We start from the raw sequence: 24,884 nt of genomic DNA, 5'->3' as shown, positions 1-24,884 counted from the left end.
TATACATACGTATTTGTATATTGTTATTAAATCGGTGCTATAATAAATATTATACCTATCGTGCGAGCCCTCCTGATTTGCATTTCGTTGCGTGCAGAGTATCGGTTTCAGATTCCGGTAAAACAGAGCATTACTCATTTTCACACTTTTTCCTCTCGAAATACGACTTGTTCGCACGATATTTCTTCGGACAGCAATTTCATGTATTTGTGTGTAGGTAAACTACCACGTGAGTGTGCAACGCGCAGTATACGGATGTGGTGTACAAGTGTGTTATATCGGAAGTTAGGATTTTTGAAAATATTAATACATCTTTATTTAAAAGAAAAACGCGTTTGAATAATAATTATGTTGTACCTAGGCACTATTCAAGAATAAAAATACTTAAACTTTCAACTTCAATATCTTTTATGGTAGGAGAGTTCATCGAGTTAGTACGGGTGGAAGAGGGGCTTAAAGTGAAAAATTCCCAGTAAGTACTTTTCTTTATAATTGGGGAAAACCAATCAGTTATTTAAACGAAGAATCACATATAATTAAAGATTAATTGTGTTTAAAAATTAAATATTATTTATAAAATATATTATATTTTTACAACTACAATATTATTATAGAATACTATTATATTAAGTATATATATTCTCTAGGTACAAATTTTGAACTTATAATGAATAATACAATACATTTTTCTTTAACGAATTTCATAATTTTATTTTAGTTGGGTCATATTTTCATAAATTGTTTAGATATTTTAAGGTCATAAACATCATAACCCTATTTGTAAGTTATAACAGGTAGGTATATAATTTAAATGCGAATTATTCACCGGTATAGGTACGATAAGCTTCGTGGAAAACAAATACGAACGATAGCATATTATTATGGTCTTATAACTTTTTTAATATTTTTATATTTGAATCGGTCCTCTAATCTAATTACGTCATATTACAAGTGTTATATTATTATACATATGTGGTACGCACCTGTGATTTCCATGTACTTACTATTTTGTATGTTATTATTGTTTTTCTGATTAGATCCACCGTGATTTCGATTTAATTCATAAAAATACAAATGTATCATATTATATAGCATAATATCTTTAATAAAAATAAAAACGGGTTTTTAATTGTTTACAAAATTATAAAATCCGTGTATGTATGACTCATAGAAATATTTTTCGTGAATCGTATTGCTTGCTGTAATATTATAGTCCTGAAGTTTAGTGTGTGTTTGGCCTATGTGTGTACTTTAAGGCGCTCTTCAATTTTTATACTTAGCACGACCCTGCCGAGTCGTTGGATATTGATGTCAAAGTATCTTAAGTGCATTTTATGATATATTATGCTCATGTAAGTTATATATAAAACAAACAGTTCTCACTATCGGAAACCAGCTTTAATTTTAATAACACGAATTTATTTTGGTTACCAAACACTGAATCTGTAATACCTGTAATTTTTGTTTTTCGGTAAAACGGTCTAAACCAAACGTGGCCACTTTATAAATGGTTCAAAAAAATTAATGTGAAAATCTATAAATTGGTTAAACTTAACTAATCAATAAATATAATGCATTTCAGAAAAAAATTGCAACAACAAATTTTCAGTCGTTATTGTACCATAACACATCCCCGTTAGTCCGCCACTGTTAAACACTTTGAACAACATAGGAAAAACTCGTACACCTGGTGAATAGTAAGATTTCGAAAACATTTTTTTATATTACAAATTAGAAGACTGCAATGTAAGTCACCACATTGAACACAAATTTTCAAATTATATTTTCAGAAGTTGTAAAAACGTCTATAAAATAGAGTCTGTAAATCGCAAATCGTTGAAGTTAATGTTACAACTTTTCACAAACATCACTCACGCATGTTTTCTTGCCTGTGTGCGTCCGTCGATGATTCGTTAATTTGCCACTATTAGCAAATGACTTGTCGCATGCATAGCATGCGTATGGTTTCTCACCTGTGTGTCCGTCGATGAATTGTCAATGTGTGCCACTTTCGGCAAACGACTTGTCGCATACGTCACATGCGTATGGTTTTTCGCCTGTGTGTGTTCGTCGGTGAGTCATCAGATTACTACTTTGACTAAACGACTGGTCACACACGTCGAATGCGTATGGTTTCTCGCGTGTGTGCGTCCGTCGATGAATTGTCAATGTGCCACTTTCGGCAAACGACTTGTCGCATACGTCACACGCGTATGGTTTCTCGCCTGTGTGTGTTCGTCGGTGAGTCATCAGATTACTACTTTGACTAAACGACTGGTCGCATACGTCGCATGCGTATGGTTTCTCGCCTGTGTGTGTTCGTCGATGAATTGTCAATGTGCCACTATTAGCAAATGACTTGTTACATACATCACATTCGAATGGTTTCTCGCCTGTGTGCGTCCGTCGATGAATTTTCAATGTGCCACTTTCGGCAAACGACTTGTCGCACACGTCGCATGCGTATGGTTTCTCGCCTGTGTGTGTTCGTCGATGAATTGTCAATGTGCCACTATTAGCAAATGACTTGTTGCATACATCACATTCGAATGGTTTCTCGCCTGTGTGTGTTCGTCGATGAATTGTCAATGTGCCACTATTAGCAAATGACTTGTTGCATACATCACATTCGAATGGTTTCTCGCCTGTGTGCGTCCGTCGATGAATTATCAATGGGCCACTTTTAGCAAACGACTTGTCACATACGTCGCATGCGTATGGTTTCTCGCCTGTGTGTGTCCGTCGATGAATGGTCAATGTGCCACTTTCGGCAAACGACTTGTCGCATACGTCGCATGCGTATGGTTTCTCGCCTGTGTGTGTACGTCGATGAATTGTCAGTGTGCCACTTTCGGCAAACGACTTGTCGCATACGTCGCATGCGTATGGTTTCTCACCTGTGTGTGTTCGTCGATGAGTCATCAGATTACTACTTTGACTAAACGACTGGTCGCATACGTCGCATGCGTATGGTTTCTCACCTGTGTGTGTTCGTCGATGAATTGTCAATGTGCCACTATTAGCAAATGACTTGTTGCATACATCACATTCGAATGGTTTCTCGCCTGTGTGCGTCCGTCGATGAATCTTCAATGTGCCACTATTAGCAAACGACTTGTCACATACGTCGCATGCGTATGGTTTCTCGCCTGTGTGCGTCCGTCGATGAATTGTCAATGTGCCACTTTCGGCAAACGACTTGTCGCATACGTCGCATGCGTATGGTTTCTCGCCTGTGTGTGTTCGTCGGTGAGTCATCAGATGACTACTTTGACTAAACGACTGGTCGCATACGTCGCATTCGTATGGTTTCTCACCTACATGCGTCTTTCGATGAATCTTCAATGTACCACTTCCAGCAAACGGCTTGTGACATACATCACACGGATAATGATTCTTCTCCATAGCGTCTACTGGTGAGTCATCAGCCTGCTTGTATAAGCAAAGAATTTATTGCCAACGTCACACGAGTACTGTGTATTGCCTTGTCAAACAGTTTAATCATTCATCTTAGAGTTTATAAATCCAAATCACTAAAATGTTACTGTAGAGTAATTTATAAGATGCTTCTAATTATTTATTGGTACTGATGTTATCTTACATATTTTCAGAAAAAACTTAGTTGTTTTATTCTTATAACAACACTTATTGTTTTCCGCACAATTACTTGGTTACTATACTATTCTGTTTATGATCATATAGAATTTATTACCTTGTAATTATAAAATCAAAATGTAATAAAGTAGGTATATTATACATACCTAATTTTGACAATTCTTAAGATTTTATTCAACACCTATTTTAATAGAATAAAGTCCTGTTTTAGAGTGTTGCGAAGGAATGTATTGATTTTATAACGGAGTGAATCTAGTTGGTGTTTTTTTTTTTTGGGGGGGGGGGCAATGCCGCATTTAAGGCAACTGGGACAAATTTAAACTATTTCAATAATTATCTTTCAAGTAAATAATACATATTTTAGTGTTTATAAGAAAATATTATTTAAAGGATATCTTACCTTAAAAGAGTAACTTGGGCGCTATACCCACTGACAACTCAAATGAGAAATTTACGATTTTTATAGTTTTTCTTCATTTATTGTCGTTGAATAACTTTTCAGTCGATCAAAAAATTTGCCCGTTATATTGTAGTAAAAAATGTTTAAAATGGTTAGTTTTTATAATTAAGAATTTAAAAATGTAAAACAAGGTCTCTCATAAATAGTTTATACCTACTTAAACCATACATTTTAAATAATAAATAAATACGGTTTTTTATGGGTATTTGAAGTTTAAATTTGGACGAAATTATACATTTCAATTTTATACAAAGCCTTGAGAATTTTAGTTATTTTGTTGGTACTTAAGAATATTGTTCGTGAGTACTTGAAACTTAGGCACCTACTATATTATGAACTATATTATAAGACGAAACTATTATAATTACAAACTAAAGTATATTATTATTTTTTCACACGAACACAATGATATTTTCAAATTAAATGTTTTCTTCAAAAATAATTCATTATAAATCGCTTTAATATCAATAATACTATCAAATATACTTTGTAATATAGGCTGACAGACCGTCTTCAGTTAGAGTCTTTTGTCATATATAAAATGATTTTATATTATTTAAATAAAATTTAACACATCTATTACAGCGATCCACGCTACACCTAATGTATACAGCAAAGCGACCCCTACACTTTCTTTAATTTAAAAAAACGTCTGAACCATACCCCAATAACGATTTCTTCCTAAATTTTAAATACCGGTTTATTTGTGTATCATTATTTGTATCCGATGTATAGAAACGAACGATATGATGTTCTATAATGAAACTTTCGGAGCACTTATTCTACCCCCACCATCACTCACTTCCACAAAAAGAGAAGTTTTCGGACTTATAAAAACAATACCACCACGGCATTGTTCAAATCTGTGGATCATGATAGGTACTATATTATTTTACGCTGCGGCATACCGGACGGTTGCAATCTGTCTATGACCGTATTCACGCTCCGAGCAGAAATTGTGCTCAGCTATACCACGGTCCGGGCGCATGTAAACTCCGCCACGAGTACCTTTTTTTAGTGTAAACTCCGCCAGAAAAAAACACAGGTAAAATTGGGTTCATGTAAACTCCGCCAGAAAAAAAACACAGGTAAAATTAGGTTTATGTAAACTCCGCCATTGAAGAAAATGAAGTAGCACTATAAAATGAATATAATATATTATTAAAAAAAAATTCATAATTTCAATAATTGTTCACACTAAAATATAATCGTTACGTAAATAATAAATAAAATATTTCAAAATCAAGCCAAAATATATATACAAATTACTAACCTAACAGCTAAGAGTATACAATATTGATATAATATAGGTAATATATATATTCATTTTTATTATACTTATAATTTTTAAATACAACCAATAAATTGCCTCGTTGACCAGTAAATAATTTTATATTATTACTTTCTTGCGACATATTTCGTTCGGACATATACAAATATCGGAAGTATCGGAAATTACAAAATTTCGTTCGGAAATATACACGGAGACACGCAGACTACGAATGATTATGTTCGTCAAAGTATACGTCTTTACGTATACCTCACCTACTGCCGATATCATCATTGGAAATCCTGATTTCAGATAATATGAAGATAAAATTATTATTAATGAATCGATCTAACCTTGACAATATTTTATCAATTTTGACGTATATCATCGCAATATATGTCAACGTATTTAATGTGAGAAGGCACGTGGCAATGTGAGCTCTGACCAGGTAAGAAAATAAAATTGGCGGATTTTACATATACCCATTATAGGTAAGGAAATAAAGCTGGCGGAGTTTACCATAGACCTATTATTACCTTTTTATCTTGACCGGTATTCTGGCGGAGCTTACAATCGCCCCACGGTCCACAGTGAAATGAAAATCTATTGTTTCAGTTGCAGGTGTGCGTGGTATATAGGCACTGTACTTAAATTGTGCTTTTATTATATTACCATACTATAATATTATATATTTATAACACAAAAGGTGTATTAAATTTTAGAACTTGTAGAAAAAGTACTGGAAAAAATGTTCTTATTAAACCAATAAAAATCCATAATTATTTGAACTTTTAATCTATTAATTTAATAAAATTATAATATATAATATAATAGCAACTGCCAACTTTAACGGTTATGATTATTTAACTTACAGCCCTACTTACAGATAGTTAAAAACGATTAATAATATGTTGTAGTATTTTGTGTTATCTGAAATAATTATAAGAAATAATATCAGAATTTTTGACAAAAAATATAAATAATATGCAAAAATATATTAAATATTACATACATTATATCATATAACATGACATAATATCGTCAACAAAATTATCATTAATAAAAAAAGCAATTTTAATTGACCTCCGTCACCACATACCCTCAGGTATAACAATATAACAGTACAATTGACCACCGGTTGGGAAACACTGTTATATACCGTAATACGGTACGGTATGCGATTTTCGAACTGTAATCGATTTATCACCCTCAATCAAGGGATGGACCTGCCGCCGCCAGATCCGTGTCACGTGATGCGTGTTTGTCATACAGAGTTGGCTTGGCTCTATGGTACCTGCATCGACGTAGGTTATGATGCAATATAATTTCGGTGAATCGTAATTATAATATTATGTACCCATATTCAAATTAGCATAATAATTGGTACCTATAATGTCACCTCCAATTCAATGCATTTCCTGTTATCTCAACACCTCTCGACAGTTGTGTATACTCCACACGATTACACACCCCTTTAAAGTTATTACATTCTTGCAAAAATTGTCCACCCTCGCAAAAGAAATGACAGTATCGAATTCCCCTCCAACCTTTTAACGGCTTAATATTGACCTCACTCGCTTTTTGCTGTCCCGAATTAATTTCCCGGTTCCACCCCGTCGCACTAGATCCACGTTTCCATTTCCTGTTCCGTTTCCAGCCTCAAACAATCTAACTAATCCAACGCAGATTAATCTCGTGAGTTTAGCGAACGATATCCCTACTTTGGATTCTAATTCTATTACTGTCCTAGACCATTATCGTGTATTGAATAATAAATGTTTTCGGCAATATCGTGTTTCATCTCTTTTTGGCTTGTTTTTATTATCAATTCGCTGCACCTATACCTTTACCTTCGCTATACCTGTAATACCTAGTAAATATTTACTATTGTTCTTGATACAATTATATTTTATATAATAAATACTTGTCAAGTATATTGTTTTTTTCATAAAAAATAAATAAATTGTACAAATATTTGTTCAAACGTTTTGAAAATTTATCTTATTGTTAACATTTAATAACGTCCTAAACTCGAGTTTTTTATTCGTCTTACGCACATTATTTATAATAATTCGTACGTACCTACCTATATGTTCGTTCGGCATATTGTATGTATTATATTTTGATGAAATGTTCATTCAAACATCATTAAAACTCCCTTCGAGTCTGTACTTATTGAATCCGACTATACATAGTTACACCGATTTTATTGAAATTGCATTTTCGCAGCAACGTTTTACGAGATATTATATTAATATGTTCTCATGTCGTTTCGTAAAATATATTTTCGAGTACTGCACTGCTCGAAAACAATTCTACCGTCGTATAGGATTGCACCTCCCCTCTTATTCTTGTCCGATTTAATGATTATATAAGTCACGCTTTAAGACTACTTATAACGATACGCATTACGCACCGTATGTAGGTACCTATGCCTAAGTCCTAAATCAATCACATTTAAAGACTCGAGTTCTTTTATTTTGTCTTTCCTAGTGGATTACGTTTCAGTCACTGCAATCAAATTACAGTTTATATACTCCGATTCCGCACTTCAATGACTATCGTTTATAATATTATATTATCAATTTTCGTAGTCGGTGTTGTTTTAGAACAAATTGCAATAGGTATTTAATACTTACATTATGATAAATACATCGAATTTCATCACTTCCTACAGTATTAACACTTTAAAAAGCAATTTTGACCTTTAAATATAGATATTCTTCACTACAGCTAGAACTGGAAAGCTTTTTCCTGCAATTTCTAGAACCGAAAAAATGGAATTTTGGTAACCTAACCCGGAACCGGAATTGAAAGAATAAACTATATATAAAAATTCCAAGTCCTGTCGTGTATTATAATAGAAAAAGTAGCATATTTTCAGTTTAGAAGCTTAACCTATATTATATTCACGGGCAGGAATATTTTCAGGTTAAATGTACCTATAATGTTTTTTGTTTCAACTATTTGTCCTACATTTCATTAAACATATTTTATAACACGATAGACTCCCGACATAATCATCATGATAATAATTACTAAACTGACTTGCGATTTGTCATAAAGTCGTTTTCAATATTTATCACAGCGGATACCTACGCGGGATAATTTATTTGGCGGTAAATTAAAATAACATTTTCTATTTCTTTTTTAGTAGGTCGTTGAACATAATAACAACCACACTGTAGTATCATGGCTGCCTTACCAATTGCATAACGGTCTATAAATAGTTACATTTTACGATTGTCACCCGTTATATTATTATTTCAGTGTAACGTGTGTGTGCGAAATAGACAATGGCCAATAATTACGATAATGGTGATAAGATCTATTATGCGGAGGAAAATAAACGCGTGAAGAATTGTTTTTTCGGTGAGCGATAACACGACGAAAATATTATAATATTACTGTCGGTTCCGGCGTGCAGCGTAAATCACACGTAATACTATAATATGGCATGATAATAATGATATGGTGAAAAATAATTGTCAGACTGACTGCAGGTAAATGAAATGTATATACACATGGGAAATGTAGGGGACCTTAAGACGCGTATATATTATTATGTAGATAAATGACACAACCGCGGTACCTAAAACAATATAATGTCATGCCACGGCCGTCGTTTCGAAATTCGTTTCGTTTTTTTCTACTATAATTATCACGTCCTGCAAATACCTACCTTATAGGTTAGGTTAGATTCGGATGGCTGAGCGCGGTAATGATTACATTTTTTGACAATTTTTTATTATTTTCAATTCAATTAAAAGACAATAAATTTGAATACCCACACATCTACCAATATTAAGTTTAAAATGTAATTTACCGGACTACTAACACATCAGATTCTCGGTCTATCTAGTTCTCATTCGACGTCCATACCGTCAACTAACGTACGTCGATCCGAATAATATCGATTAACCAATCGATACGTCATATTAGCACCCGTTCCAATTTACGTAAAGCGATAAAAATTTCTTCACACTCATTTCGACTACCAGTGAAACCATTCAAAACTTTTATAGTATTATCTTTATATCATTATTTATATGTTTTGTTTTAACTATATTATAATTGGTTGAGTTTTTTTGTTAATTTGTTGTAACTTCTTCTTGCACTTTGATAATATTTTGTCATTGCTTAATGCTTACCCGTCGTAGAAGACATTACATTATTTTACATTATTGGCAAGTTAACAACCACTACCCATAATACGTATCACGTAACGTTAAAGGTACTCAACTAAAATTGAGTCAGAATAAAATGATTGAAATATTTTTAATTGCATTGGATAGAGGTCATCACCACTAATGTGAGCAAACGTCTTGAGAAGCGAACCTATTCGTATGAATATATTATATGCAGTCGTTTGCAATTTATAAATATAATTTAACAGATCAATTTTTTCGATAATGTTAACTGCCTACCTAAAGTAGTTCGTCAATCAACAAGGATTGTTCTCTAGTAATTATTATACGCCACACCCAATGTCTGGGTTTTTGAATTTTCAAAACAAGACTGTTACCGAAGGTCAGAACAACGAGCCATATTTTATTGTAATGCGTCCACAATATAGATGAATTTTTTGATTTGTAAAAGTCAAATGATTTCTTGCTAAGTGATACAATGAAAAAAAAAATATCACATCTATTTTTATGGCGTATACAATTATGTATTCACACGTCATACCTAGGTATACTATCATACCGTCTCATTGTATTTTATAATAGTTATTGCTTTTTCCCGTATTTTATCATATTTTATAAAATTATACATTATACTAAATAGGGATTTCTACTAAAAAATACGTCTTTGAAATTGTTGTATCCAAACGAGTTATTTTTCAAGAAACAAAAATCGTTTTACGCATTCGTATGTCATAATATGATATAAGTAGCAAGTATAATATTGAATTAGGCACCGATATTGAATCAGTAAGAATGGCCGATATGTGTTAGGTAAATATAGGTACCTACCTATAGTTAATAATACAATTTAAGCACATTAATAGCATTTATCAAAAACATGTGTTCGTAACAATACGTTTCAGGTTTCCAACAACATAATAATATACATACATAACAATTAGGTATAGGATTATGATAATTGATAAGTCAAAATTGAGAACTCAAAATATACAATCAAAATTGCCTTAAAAGGGTCTTAAGAATGTCCCGAAATATTAACTTTAAGTCGGATTTCGGTATATTATATAACAAAGGAGAACTATGAATCAAATAAATAAAATTACCATTTACGTTAATATATCATATTGTAAAAGGCAATACAAGAAGAAAAGTCAAATTTTGAAACACAGTTGAAGCTTGTTAAGCATACGAGTATAATGCAAAGCAATAAAAAAATGCAAACGTCCTTAAAATCTTATCTTAGCTAATAATAAACAACATACCTACTATTAAAAATATTATAAAATGTTAAAATGTTAAGAACTCGTAAAAAATAGGTAATAATGTGAATTGTTGAGTCTTGAAAAATACGCGCGTGAAATAACATGATGTAATACGATTTATCATGGCACCTACCTGCATTATAATAATTATTGTTTACTACGAAATAATGACATTTCAGTTAATATTTATACAAAAACGTCGGTAAATAATTGTGCCTCCAGCAATAATGCCATTATAATAAACGGCAATACCTACATTACGCGATCACAATTATATAATTATTATTATAATTGAGTGCTCGGAGTGCGTATATATAAACATGGCATGTCGTGGTATAATAATATACGTATGGTATACCAAACTGTACGCGGTATATTATAATATAGGTACACGTCCGATTGAAATGGACTTGCAGCGTATGGTCTTGACGGCCGAGTGTCGTCTTTATGGCGCGTAACGTGAGTTGTTTCAGAAACCGGTCACCGTGGCCGAAGAAGGACTACAATAATAATAAAGTAATGACAATAATATAAGTGCGAAAAATAATACCTGCAGTACTGTCTGTGATCACTGCAAACGCACATTGTATAATAATATAATTAGGGTTTTAAAATTTCTTGAAATATTTTATTTACGTGAAAAATAAGATAAACTTGTAATTAAAAAAAAAAAAAAAAAAAATGTCTATTTAAGTTATACATACATATTATTATAGAGCGAGAGAACATTTTTAAAAGTATTTTTATTGTTCGAAACAAAGATAAACCATTAACAATAAAATGTTGAAGTTACACTATATTTTATACTATATTAGATAGGTACACATCAGTATAAAACAATTTAACTATAATGATATAACCACACCATTATAATATAGTCATAACTCGTGAGCATATTTTATAACACATTTTAAAAGCGGAATAAAAATTTACTGACGTTCTCTATACCTAATGTATAATATTTAATATTGTTTACTCAATATTGTTTGATAATTATTTCAAATTATAATCTTGAATACAATCATTTTAATGTTGTTTATTATTGTCTATCATTATTAATATTGCAGTTAGTCGTTATTAATAAAGGTCAAATATGCAAGAATTCTGCAATTCTGCAATGCATATTTTATACAAATTTATTACTCCCATGTTTTGAAATTCAGCTACTGCTACGTCTCAACATAAATTGTACGAGTCGAGTATATAGTTTGTCGAATATATAATCGACAAAAATCAATACCGGTAATCAAAACCAAAATTGAAATCGAAAATAATAAACAACGATATTCAAAATCAAAAAAGAATCAGAAAAAAATGTCTTATCGACTTTAATGTTAGTCGTTTATAAAATAATTTCTGTGCGATTAAAAATGTTTAGTAATATATGACACAAATATCATTGAAAAAACCTCCTTTATAAGCTGGGCGAAAAACACACGCACTTTGATAAAACTGCAGCCAATTATTGAGATTTATTATTCATGCGACACTTCTACAAACATTAATCGTTGACCCAAATTATTTTCAAAATAATATTTGACATACCTACCTAGCTTTACAGTTTTTTATTTTTTTTTCTAAACGTTTTCGCGTGTCCCGAAGATTAGAGCCTCCGCACTAAGTACAGCGAGATTTTTTCTAGACAATGACGACACACGAAACCCTAAACCGTGTAATATCGTTTGCCCACACATCTGTGCTGCAAGTACCTACAACTACAACTCCAGTGTATACATATAGGTACTGTAAATTCTTTGTGACGCCGCGGACAACAGTGGAACAGCAGCAGTTTCAGCGAAATCGGCAGCAGTAAATTATTATCGTTGATATATGCGGCGCACGCGGCCGACGATGCTTTTTTGCTGCGTTCCGTGTTCCGACTATTTTATTATGACGTGCCGGGGGTATGCGCGTTTAAAAAAATAAAATATATTATATATTGTATTGTGTGTGTGTGTGTGTGTGTGTGTGTGTGTGCGTGTGTGTGCGTATTATTCAGGCATGTGTGTACTTGCGTATGTATGAGAGTAAAAAATATATAAAAAATAAACCGATCGAAAATCGCCGATAACCGCCACGGTTACTGCTATATATAGGTAGTAACTAAATATATATATATATATTATGCTACGGCTGGTGTACACAGGTAGTTAGGTGTATAAGGTTTAATGTAAGGTTTTAATAATAATATATTAAACAGGCTTTCGTAGTAAACGACAACACACGCCCTGTCCGGGATGGGTATAAAAGTTATTTTTTTTACACGACGTTTGATTCAGCGATTTATAACTAAACATAATATATCTCTATAATAAAATATCATTAGAATCATACCGAACGAGTTACGCGTCTTCGTCTCGATATGCGTGACGCGATATCGCCGAGTCATTTTTCAATATAATATTATGTTCTACAATTATTTATTTATGTAACAATGCTCATCAATATTATAAATTGTGCCCAACAGATTGCGGGTACCTACCAGGCATAGTGTGGAAAACAGTAAAGTTGTTGTCAAGTAATATTAGCGCCTATGGTCTCTGATGAGGCACAGTGAACACTATCGTTGGTACCATACTGTAAATATTGCGCGTGGTAAAATTGAACAATGAAACTTGAGCACAATGACATCCGAACAAAATATGCAAATCGCGAAAGCCATTTATTAGGATTGCATACTTATATACCTGCACGAATCATCTTCTTCCAAAAAGCGTTTGGATTGTTAAGTTATAATAAATTCAATTAATATGACATTACAATTTAAACCGTGAAACGTACTATGTAAATTATTTTATTATGTATGTAATGGATAATAACAATAATAATAATAATAATAATAATAACCTAATGGATATCGGATGATGCCAACTCATACTTCAAGGTAGGGCTGTGGATTTATTGCATTATTGTATATGCTTTCTTTTTTCGGCTTATTTAAATAAGCTCACAATAATTATTATTTATTTATATCAAAATAAATAAACAATCAATATACCTATAGGTAAACCATTAAAATTATTGATTTGTATGTAATGTTTTTGATCTATAATTGATATAGGAACCTACCTATAAATTAGCTTTTTATTTCTCATATAAGACTTGAAAAGTGGACAATTTTTAAATTTCTAAAATTATTTTAAATTTAATCTATTAGGTATTGAAAGTTTTTAATTCTGTTTTTTAGACTTTATGTATTATAATTTGAAGTGCAAATACATTTTTAAGATATTTTCTATATTATAATATCCTTGTTAAAATCTCATTAGTAAAAAAAACAAAATGTTTAATAGTGCCTTCATTTCACGACCATGCAATAGTTATTATCATAATATTCCAAATGCGATGGGCGCTATAATTTACTACACCATTTTTAGTACCTGCAAATATCTATCGGGAGATGTGTTTTACTGCGCTATTTTTCTTTATTATTTTTTTTTTTTACTAAATACTTGTAAACTGTGTGAGCTCGTCTCGCCCGAGGAAAAACTAAACAAAAGGGCGTCGTAAATCGCGTCGACCGCGCCGCCAAACATTATGAATCCGTATACATTATACAAATCCATTCTGACCGCCGCCGGCGCCCACTACGACAAATCGGCCGTTATGAAAATGATTTATACAATAAAAATAATAACAATAATAATATGCTAACAAAGCGAATGTGCATAGGCAGCTATGACTCTCGCCGCCGCGATTTTATTTCCATTATCATGTACACTATTAAACTGAGCAATAACATTATAATTTGTGTCTCCGTACATTTTCCTCAAAAACGGCCACACGAAATTTCGTATTTTCGTTGTAATTTCGTGTTTGCACGTGTGTGCGTATATATGTAAGCGGCGATCCACAGCCCATCCTATCGCACTAGTGGTTCTGAAATTCGGAACCGAGACCTGCGTCCTACACCCGAGGAATGCACCTCGATGCCAAATTTTTAAATTTTCTATTTACAGTATTTCACATGGATTTATTGACCCGTGTAAATATTTTTTTTTTGTTCGGTTTCTATATAGGTTTGCCATTGTTAACAGATTATAATGTTATTAATATAATCATATTAATCATAACAATTATTATAACTCTTGTGGTATCACCCGTATTAGCCAATACGCGGTAAACCAACTATCGCCTTACCCTCGTATTCTCTAGTTAATGACACTCTCTAAAGTTAATTAGAATGGCACTGTTAACTCGTTGAGGTACGATGGTAGGCGCTTGTCAATTCTTAGTTCGTTCCTATCTAGTTGAAATGACTCAAAGATTACATATACCTTGGCACTATTCAGTTTAATAAAACTTCATTGACACATAGTACGTATATCCCGGCGCTGTTTCTATAAAAGGTAAGAACGTAAGAATGACTAAAATAATGTTTAACTCGGGTTTTCAGGTCGGAAACACTTTTATTGTATTTAAAACAAACATAAATAAAACACTTAGCAAATTCAGATCGCCTAGGTAGCCTATAGTACTACGATCGGCGTTTCACACGCACGTCGTAGCTACGTCCTCGCCGAATCACTCAGCGACAACGGGGGCCGTGCCTGCGCGTACGGCGGTGTTATATAGAAAATATTATTGTCGCCTCAGCACATTATTGCTTCGCTGGCCTGACCTATGTCAATAATTTACAATTTGAAATATTCCCACCTATATTACATATATATAAAATAATATTATTTTGACGACTGTCTGCAATATACGACACTCTCAACGGATAATATAATGTCACAATAATCGCGACGTGCATCGTAAATGGTGCGATATTCGGTCGCATTTTTGTCGTTGGAGCTGCAGAGCACAATAAATCATTTGTAGTCCGGAAGTAATTTTTATGACGTTGTGTTTTGACGTGGAGATCGAAAGTCTTCCGCAAATGGATTTTAATAATATTATAAGAGCCCGACAACCGTATAAAATAGTATATATTATTTACCATGATAATACTAATAATTATTAATATTATTATAACTACTACAATATGCGCATACAGCATTAGCATATATTGCGGAATGTGTACAAAGTGTCATGTCTGTGCATGGCGCGAGGCATTTGAACACATATTATATTGGTAAATATACGTATAATGTATACATACCATATTATCGTGCGTTAAAGGTAGGCATTAACATGTCAGAAGTTAATACTAAGTAAAAAGATGATTATTTTAAAAATCTATTTAAATTACTAGCAGTTACCGACTTAAATTCTTAATTATCTTGGTAACTTAACTATAGGTAGTGTAAGTAGGTTAGATAGGTAATATCCATCGTAATAACTTGATTTTTTTACAAGACGTACTACAGAACGTTAAGTTGTGCATCATATTATATTATATTTTATAGACTATAACTGAAGTAGGGTTGTATAGCTAATATAATTATTTAATTTTAATTCAATACAATATTATGCAGTAAGGTTAGCTCTGTATTATGTATAGTATAGATTTCGTTTTTAACAAAATGATTAGTAATTATAATTAAAAATTTCAAAAATTCCTAAATCGTGTAGATACACACTATACCTCCACAGTAGGTAGTATAGTGTGTAGTGTACCTGTACCCAAACGTGCTTCGTGTTTAACACCTAATTGTGTTTAGATTTAATGGTAAAATTATTATCAAAACATGCTGTTAGTACGTCATAGTGTGCACTTTCAAATGCATGCGTTCAACTTGATGTATGAAAACAGAACATCAGGCAATGTCGTTCGATTAGGTTTAGGAAAACAAAATTGACCTACACATCATTTTAATCTCCCAAAATTGTATTTTACTTGTTTCATATATTATAAGTAGATTAATCATAATGTATCAATTGTAGTATTGTACATATTTTATACCTACCTAATACCTACAAGACAAACGTGAATAAGTTAGTGAAAAATTGACCAGAGTTAATTTATAAGTCAACATTAGAACGTCAAGCTATAAGTTTAAAAAAATATAGGTATACATCAAAAAAAACTTAAAATTAATTAGATTATAATTTTTTTATTTACCTGATCACATCAAAATATAATATTTTGATAGAGAAAGTTTCATTTTTTTTAATAATAACTAAATATTTTGTTATAATTCTATACTATTCCTTCTTATTGAACACTGTCTGCATCACTGTTTAGGCAATTATTACACATTTATGTCAACTAAATTATTTAAGGAATATTTATTTGTATTTAAAATTATTTTATACACCTATAGTGACTAAACCGAACAAATTTTTAATGAATAAACAAATTATTTCAATTACAGCTAGTGTTATAGATAATAATAATTAATACGATTTATTTGATTTATACGTTCAGTCCCTCAATAATGTTATGCCTCGGAAAAAGGATTTCCACCGGTAAAGTATATTAATGTACAGCAGGCAATAGTAGCAGGTACACTTATATAATATTGACCTACTAACAGAAAAATATAGCGAGTAAGCGTGATGATCAAGTAGATTACTGAAAATGTGTATATATGCTATATAGGGTGATTCACCAAGTATATGCTCACCCACATGTTCACCTTTAAATTATTTAAAATTCTGATTTTCGTGAATTTTTTGTACTACAAAAAATATAAAAAAATACTAAAGTACTTTGTGGTGATTGGAGCGGGGAGAGAGGGTTCTCATTTGAATAACAGGCATTTGTATTTCCACAAGACAATACTTTAGTAGTACAAAAAAATCTCTTGAATTTGAAAATAATATGGTTTTTAAGTATTTTAAAAATTCCAAAAATTAGATTTTTATTAACTGCATTATTGAAGTAAAAAAGGCGGTGCGAACATGCTTGGTAAATCACCTTGTATATTATTAAAGCTGTCGAAGCAAATATGAACTCAAACAATAAAACGTGAACGCGTCTGTATACATTATTATTATAATATCAATATACACTTCGTGAAAATTAGTAATAGGGTGGTTTCGCCCCAACTCGCATACGTTGTATGTATATCATTACAAATTATTATAGGTGGATACACAGTGTTGACTTCTATCGAGTGTGCCACTTGTCGCGTATTGAATACCTACTCAACATAGTGCTCTGTGCCTCGTGATCCATTGTATAACCGGCATGATGAAATGCTTGTGTATAATAGGGAGACATAGGGCGATGAGGCGAGGGGCCAATAGTCGTTGTCTGCGGTTAAAATTAAAATGTTACACGTCGGTGTTTAAAAATAATAAAATCGTAACATGAAAATTACGAACTCTGCATACACTTTTTTGAGCTGTGGCGTAGGTACTTAATAAATCTGGGCACCGATAATAATACTATGCAGAGCGTTAGGTGAAAATCTTCTTTTTGCATTACAGTTGGCAAAAAAATAATGTATACATTATGTTTCGATAATAAGATGAAAAAAAAAAACCAATAATTTGAAAATAAATGTGTTCATTATAGCTATTATAATATACGTAATACGTGTACACCAAACTATGTATATTACAACGAGTAAACCACTTCAAGTTTATCTGTTACTACATTATCAGGCTAGGCTTGGTTTTTCAATGTTTACTCATCATTATTCGAAATCCTCATTATCCTGAATAGCTCCATTATATATATATATGTTTCAATAGCAGGAAAAAGTGGTTTTCTTTCTTATGCTCACCTAAAACTCGGAATTGCTGAATGAAAGTTAACGTTTTAAAAGTTCTCCGATCTTGTAATAATAATAATAATAATATATTCATATAAAAACATAAAATAATAATGTAATGTGTATGTTTAGAAAACTCTTCTAAGACTGGTGCAGGTTAGCATCCTGAATAAATCTAAACATTAAGTTGCAAACTTTTACTGTAAAATAAAAACAACGCAAAAAAAAATGCAAACCGTAACCTATATAGGTAATACCAATATAACCATTCTGTTATTTTATTTATACGATATCGTATAGTATAAGTATTTTGAGCTTTTTATTAGCAACAATAAATTTAGTTTATTCGTATATGGTGTCACGTTAAATTGTATTATATTTTTTTATTTCAACATGTTGTCCTCCTCGTATACACTACTCTGACCTCGAGACATTAACGAGACCGAAATCGGTGCTCATCCTCCTAAAAAGGACAAACACCTGTTGCCTGCGACCCTTAATCCAAAGTATATTATAGGTATAGTATTATTGTTGTCCGAGTCCGCGTAATCCTTACGAAACGTATTTCTGTAAAATTGTTTGATCACGGTCGTACAGCTGTTGTAGTGGGTATAGGACCCTATATATAATACGTCGTATGTGTACCACGCGCGTATTATACTATACAGACACTCGACGACCGGCTGTATAGAAGTATTATAGGTACCTATACTATTTATATTTCTCACGGACGTCTTGGAGAGCGTCGTCGCGATTCCGTCCGAGTCCAAGCACTCGCGCCGCCCGTTTCTTAATACGACTGCGGGGTAACCCACCATCACCACCACCCCTGCACCCATCTAGAAATCCGCGTGTGGCGCCATATTGTGCCGTATAACTACGTGTGTGCGCGTGTTTGAGTGCGAGAGAGGTTTAGAGAAATCACTCGAAACGACGGAGACGTGAACGGGAAAATAAAAACATCTGTGCAAACAATATACAGCTATATTATATTATATTATGTACGCGGTTCCGTTCAGATCAGACGTTTACAATACCCGAACGTACGGCGGCGGCATATTAGTGTGTATACACTCTGCACACATCATATCATATATACGTACGACTTGTTTGCTGAGGGACATATATATATATATTTAGGACGGACCCGAAATAAATGTTTTGCTTTTTTTTTTTTTCGTCGATTTATTACTTAAAATCAGCAGAAACGGTCGCAAACGTCACTCTCGTATGCGCCACGTTTCGCGGACAACGACTAAAACGTTTATTGTCCTTATAAATGTATCGTCTCCAATATTGCTGAAGATCGGGTCTGGACGTTCCGCGCCGTTCTGCTAGATTATAGGCTTTGTCAGGGGGCCAGCAGTGATTCTTCCGATAAATCTGAATAAGAGGTAGGTAGAATAGGCGAATGACTTATACGGTGATGAATGGTCAACCCTCAAGTATACGAATATCGAAAATTCCCTTCGGATACTCCACGTAGTATATGTTATTATAGAAATATAATATAATATTGTAATGTTTTTGACGCAGCGAATATTACGAAATTCGCGAGTTAACGATGTTGCTGCATCATGCATTGTCATCGCGTAGTCTGTTTGTACGTCTGTTTCGCATTAACGAAAAAATAAAAAATTATAATACAGCCGACAAGGGATATTAATTTTCGCAGGCTGACCGGAAATCCGGACAACGGACGAGGCAAAGGTCGAGCGGCCGACCATCATTCGTCTTGTCGTTGCACCCGACGAATGTATTGTATATATACGCGTATATTATGTGTGGACGTATATATAGGGTCCTCGCGATGTAATCCTTTGCAGCTCGTCAGAGGACTATAATACTCCGGTCGGCGGAAACGCGGAAAATCGTGTACGAAGTAGCGTCTGCCCTTACTCTATTCTTCTTCTTCCTTTTTTTTTTTTTTTTTTTATTTACATCCGTCGAATCGAAATCGAATTCGTGTCCTGCAAACAACCCTACTCGGATGTAAACGCGTTTGTCACGTCACGTCTGCCAGTATTCGAGTCCCCGGTGCACGACCCCTCCCTCACTCTGGCCATCACTGTCTCTCACTCTCGCTCTCTATCTCTGCCCATCTATTTTTTTATATATATTTATTCTTTATATCCTTTTACTCGCGATTCCGTTATGTTATATATATATGTCTGCGCGCGCACCACACACATTGTATTATTGTAGGCGAAAGTGCGCAATATTTATATACAATAAAATATAAGCTCGAGTGTGTGTGAAATATTTTATATCGATTTGGCTGCCGTGACGTATATATTTGAGGAGTGGATGGATTGTATAGCGACTCCAATTTTTTTTTAATCGAGAAAATTTCTCTCTCCGCAGCTCGACAAATTTCAAATGGTTTTCCGTTTTAGATATATGGACAACGGAACGAAAATCCTACTAAACGAGAAGATCGTAGTAATTATTCGAAAAATATTTCACGAAGTTAAGGATCCAATACTTTATAAGGAATCAATCAATTAATATGATTGATCAGTTTTGATCGAAATTTTTTTTTCTTTGTTTCAGCTCACGTCGTATTTTTATCATTATAACGGCCGTATAATGATAATATTACACCGTAGGTACACCACTGTAATAAATCGCATTACCCTGCGCTGGGATGAAAAACTCAAGTAAAATGTTTTAATAGACATTCGTAGGCGTTGTCGCGTAACCGGTTAGCAAACAACAATGCTATAGCTGTTGGCATTCGTCATAAAATAATAAATTGTCTTCGTATTATATAATATGTTTCTGCACTTAATACGTCGTATAATCGTGACGGGAATTTAGTGAAAAATATAATATATTCGAGTCGTATTCCTATCCGCTTAAGGAATCTGTTAAATATAATAACATTGTATGGTCTGGGCCGAGCACGCATTACATTCGATCGATCTGGCGGAGAGTGAGTTCAATAAAACGACGGAGAATAAGCGAATACTGCAGGTGATGCAACAGACATCTGCGAGCGTGGCCGTCTGTTGGGAACGTCTACCGTGGGGCCTCGTATTCATTATAATTGACGGATAACACATTTTGCGCGTGATGAAAATAATTTTAAACTCCGAAGAATTTTTCACAAATACCTAGGTAATGTTGTTTCGTGCACAACTTCGCGGTAAGCATACATATTAAGGTAAACATTTTTTTTTATGTTTTTTACTGTTATGCGTATGGCTTCGACATCTAGAGTTATCCTGTAGGGTTAATATTAGCCTGAGTTTAGCTTAAATATAATATAGGGGTCGCAGGTAAAACAAAAAGTACATTATTTGCAGTTGTTTACAGTTTTTGTTTAAGTTATGCTATCGAAAAATAAATAAAATATCGTTTCAGTGTTTTCTTCATTCAGTGCTATGGTTGGATTGAGGTTGGGTTGGTGAACATTATTCGTGCTTTGGCGTAATTAAGACATTTACTATTTAGTCACAATGTTATTTTGATTGTCAGGTTTTCCTTGCATGTATTGCCTGTTGGGAGCGGTTCTTTGGTGGCGAGGAAGGATTGAGTTAAATCAGTGTGTGGTGTGTCACATTACTTCATCTCTCTTATTTAGAGTAAGGGGAAGATAGGGGAAGATATTTTAATAACTTATAGATTTCAACCAAGTTAAAACTTGAAAATATTATACGAGGTAGCTCCACGTCTGGTTTTCACTATTTGGGTCCCAAAAAAAATTACATGACTCGCGCGTGTTAGTATTTTATTGCGCGCGTGAGGTGGTCGATAAAACTTTTAGAAGTATATTATAATATAATATTTAAAAAAAAACAAAATAAAATAAAATGTACGTCTACAAGAAAAACTTCTGAATGGGTGAGAGGGTTATGAGTGAATATCTTCCCGCTAGCCGCAGCATAAACGTGCCTGGCAACACCGTCTAAAACTTGCAGTCTATATCACATTATATTATATTATTATATTGTGCGCGTGTGAACAATGGTGGCGTGAGAGAGTAAAGAAGTTGTCACGATCACGTCCAGCTACCTATAATATGCAGACACCAAGTCGAAACGAGATTGGAGTATACCGCGGTTGATCGGTGCAAATAATATGACGACTTTGACATTAAGACACGACTGCAATGGTCCGCTGCTATAATATAATTGTATTATGTAGGTAGTTGACTTCAAACCGTCTTTTATTTTTAGTGATCCGGTCCCTTTCTCGATACGATTCCGATTCTCATTAAACATAATTTATTCATTGTCGAAATACCCGATGAGCTTCGTGCAGTCTGTCACGACATCGCTGTTCAGCAGACCTTGCCACTGACAAAAATGTTGTTGATTCGACATCATATCATTAATAAATCATATTGCTACCTGCTATTATTAATATGGCTGTATATTCGATTCTCGAAAAAATCGACCCAAAATATATTGTCCAACATAGAGTAACCTCTTTGTATTTTTACCATCGTTTTTGAAATATGTTAGTAATATGCACCAAAATTCAAATCGATTATTCCTTTGATATAATTCACCACCCCTCTCAAATATTTTTGTACTGGAATAACCTCTGAAAATAACCGTGATGGACTTAAGTTTGGGCTTCGAAAAAAATCTAGAATAGTAAAACTATAATCATATGGGCTTTAACGAAATAAACATAATATTCAGCCTATATTTTAATAACTTATAGATTTCACCCAAGGTAAAACTTGAAAATAAAAATGTAACCTTAAGGTTTCTACTCATAATAAAATATGTGACGAATTTTCATCGATTATCAAAATCAGTATTATTTAAAATTACATTATATTCAATCCATTTATTAATCATCGGATGCATTTCGAGTGTGAACCGACAATCATGACCACGCCATCGAATTGCATAGTATAGTTATAAGTGCTATAACATTATATAACCGTAGGTACATATTGATCTACACACGGTTTCCGGTATTAACATTTCAGAAGATCATCAAAATATATACGAGACGTTTGACAACCACAATTTACAAGTACATATAAGCATTTATTAGTTCTAAAAGGACCGCGGTGTATATATAGGTATTATAACTATTAGTATACCTGTAATCTGGCCGAGTTTTCTAAGTTCCGACCACGGGTGGGGTAACGTAAAACCGCAACTCCCACATCGAGAATTATAACTCCCAAGCCCCAAGGCAAGATGGTTCAACATTATAAACCACCGAAATAGGCGTATAATATATGATTATGCGCGTGTTAACCTGTTAAAGTATATTATTATGTTGGAATACTGTCACACGTGTATAATACGACGACCAGCGAACTTCGAACATGGCCGCCGAACGTACCTCCGAGATTATATGACATTTGGGTGGTCGTCGTCATCGTCACAATATATTATATTATACACTGACGACTGACATTTGAGTGTATAATTTTAATTGGACTTGTATGGTATATTTTGGGAATCGCCAACAAATCAGCTACCGCTATATTATTTTAAAATATTTTTTTCGCATAAAAGTATAAAATTATGTTTTACGTTTGAATAACTCGAATGACTATAAGATAAATTAAATATTATATTAAATATTGAAGCACATTAACTATGGATATTAGGTAAGTTTAACAATTATTACGAATCTCCGGTCTTGGAAATATACCGGGGAGTTTGCCGGAAATTTGCACATCTCTAAGTGGGACCGGCTCCGATAGCAGCCATCCAAGATGATATACAGTGTACAGAAGAAATAAGCCGGAAGAGGATCGAAAATGAAGTCACGTGTGGTTTAAATAGTTTTACAAAACATTCGTATTGATGATGAAACACAGTGAGGGAGTTTTGAAAAACAAAATTGACTGAAGTTGTTAATTCAAGAACGTTAAGCTACCCATTGTTAATAGTTATCGAGCAATATATTATTCAGCATATTATTAAGTCAGCTATGAAATTAACTATCAAGTCAAGTGAAAAAGTTCTAAAGTAAAATGTACGTTTCAACAAAAGTTAATGGCCAACTTTGATGATGAACACCACCCAACGATGGGACGATATAGGTGGGTAGGTGCGACAATGCGAAGGTTTATTATACTAATTATTATCACTGAAGTTTGATAAACTAGGTATTTAATAATAACTAATTGTGATCGTATGCCGTTTATTTTAATCATATTAACTTATTAATTTTACATTATAATATTTAAATATTCAAAGTAATTTACAAGTGCAAGTCAGTACGATTGTTGGTCGTTTCGTTATTGCGAACTTATATAACATAGGAAACAGTTTTTTTATGAAAAAGAACCACTTAGATAAACTACGTAGTTATTGAAGAATTAATAAACGTTAATTAATAAAACTAATTAATAAACGATATAGCTAATAGCTAGAATAAGACAATAATATATTTTCTGTGTTGTAAGGTTTTAATACTTTTGATGATATATTACTAATACAAAACAAGTTATTAATGTTTATGTTCCTCAAACGTAAATAACTTTTTTTGTTTTAAAAGCACTACAGAAATAAAACACTATACAACACAGAATAATTTGCT

At 33.0% G+C, this 24,884-nt stretch overlaps 1 protein-coding gene and 1 pseudogene across 3 annotated transcripts in view; one reads left to right on the top strand and one right to left on the bottom strand.

Moving 5' to 3' along the window:
• Positions 1 to 24,884, top strand: part of LOC132935396 (pseudouridylate synthase RPUSD2-like) — a 494,051-nt gene that overhangs the window by 216,303 nt on the left and 252,864 nt on the right. The window lies entirely within an intron of this gene.
• LOC132936386 (zinc finger protein 271-like) lies at positions 1,849 to 3,408 on the bottom strand (annotated as a pseudogene).

Source organism: Metopolophium dirhodum, chromosome 1 (genome assembly GCF_019925205.1).
Source record: "Metopolophium dirhodum isolate CAU chromosome 1, ASM1992520v1, whole genome shotgun sequence".
NCBI classification, from domain to species: Eukaryota; Metazoa; Arthropoda; class Insecta; order Hemiptera; family Aphididae; genus Metopolophium; species Metopolophium dirhodum.
The sequence above is the reverse complement of the archived record's forward strand: the minus strand, read 5'-3'. Positions and strand labels throughout refer to the sequence as shown.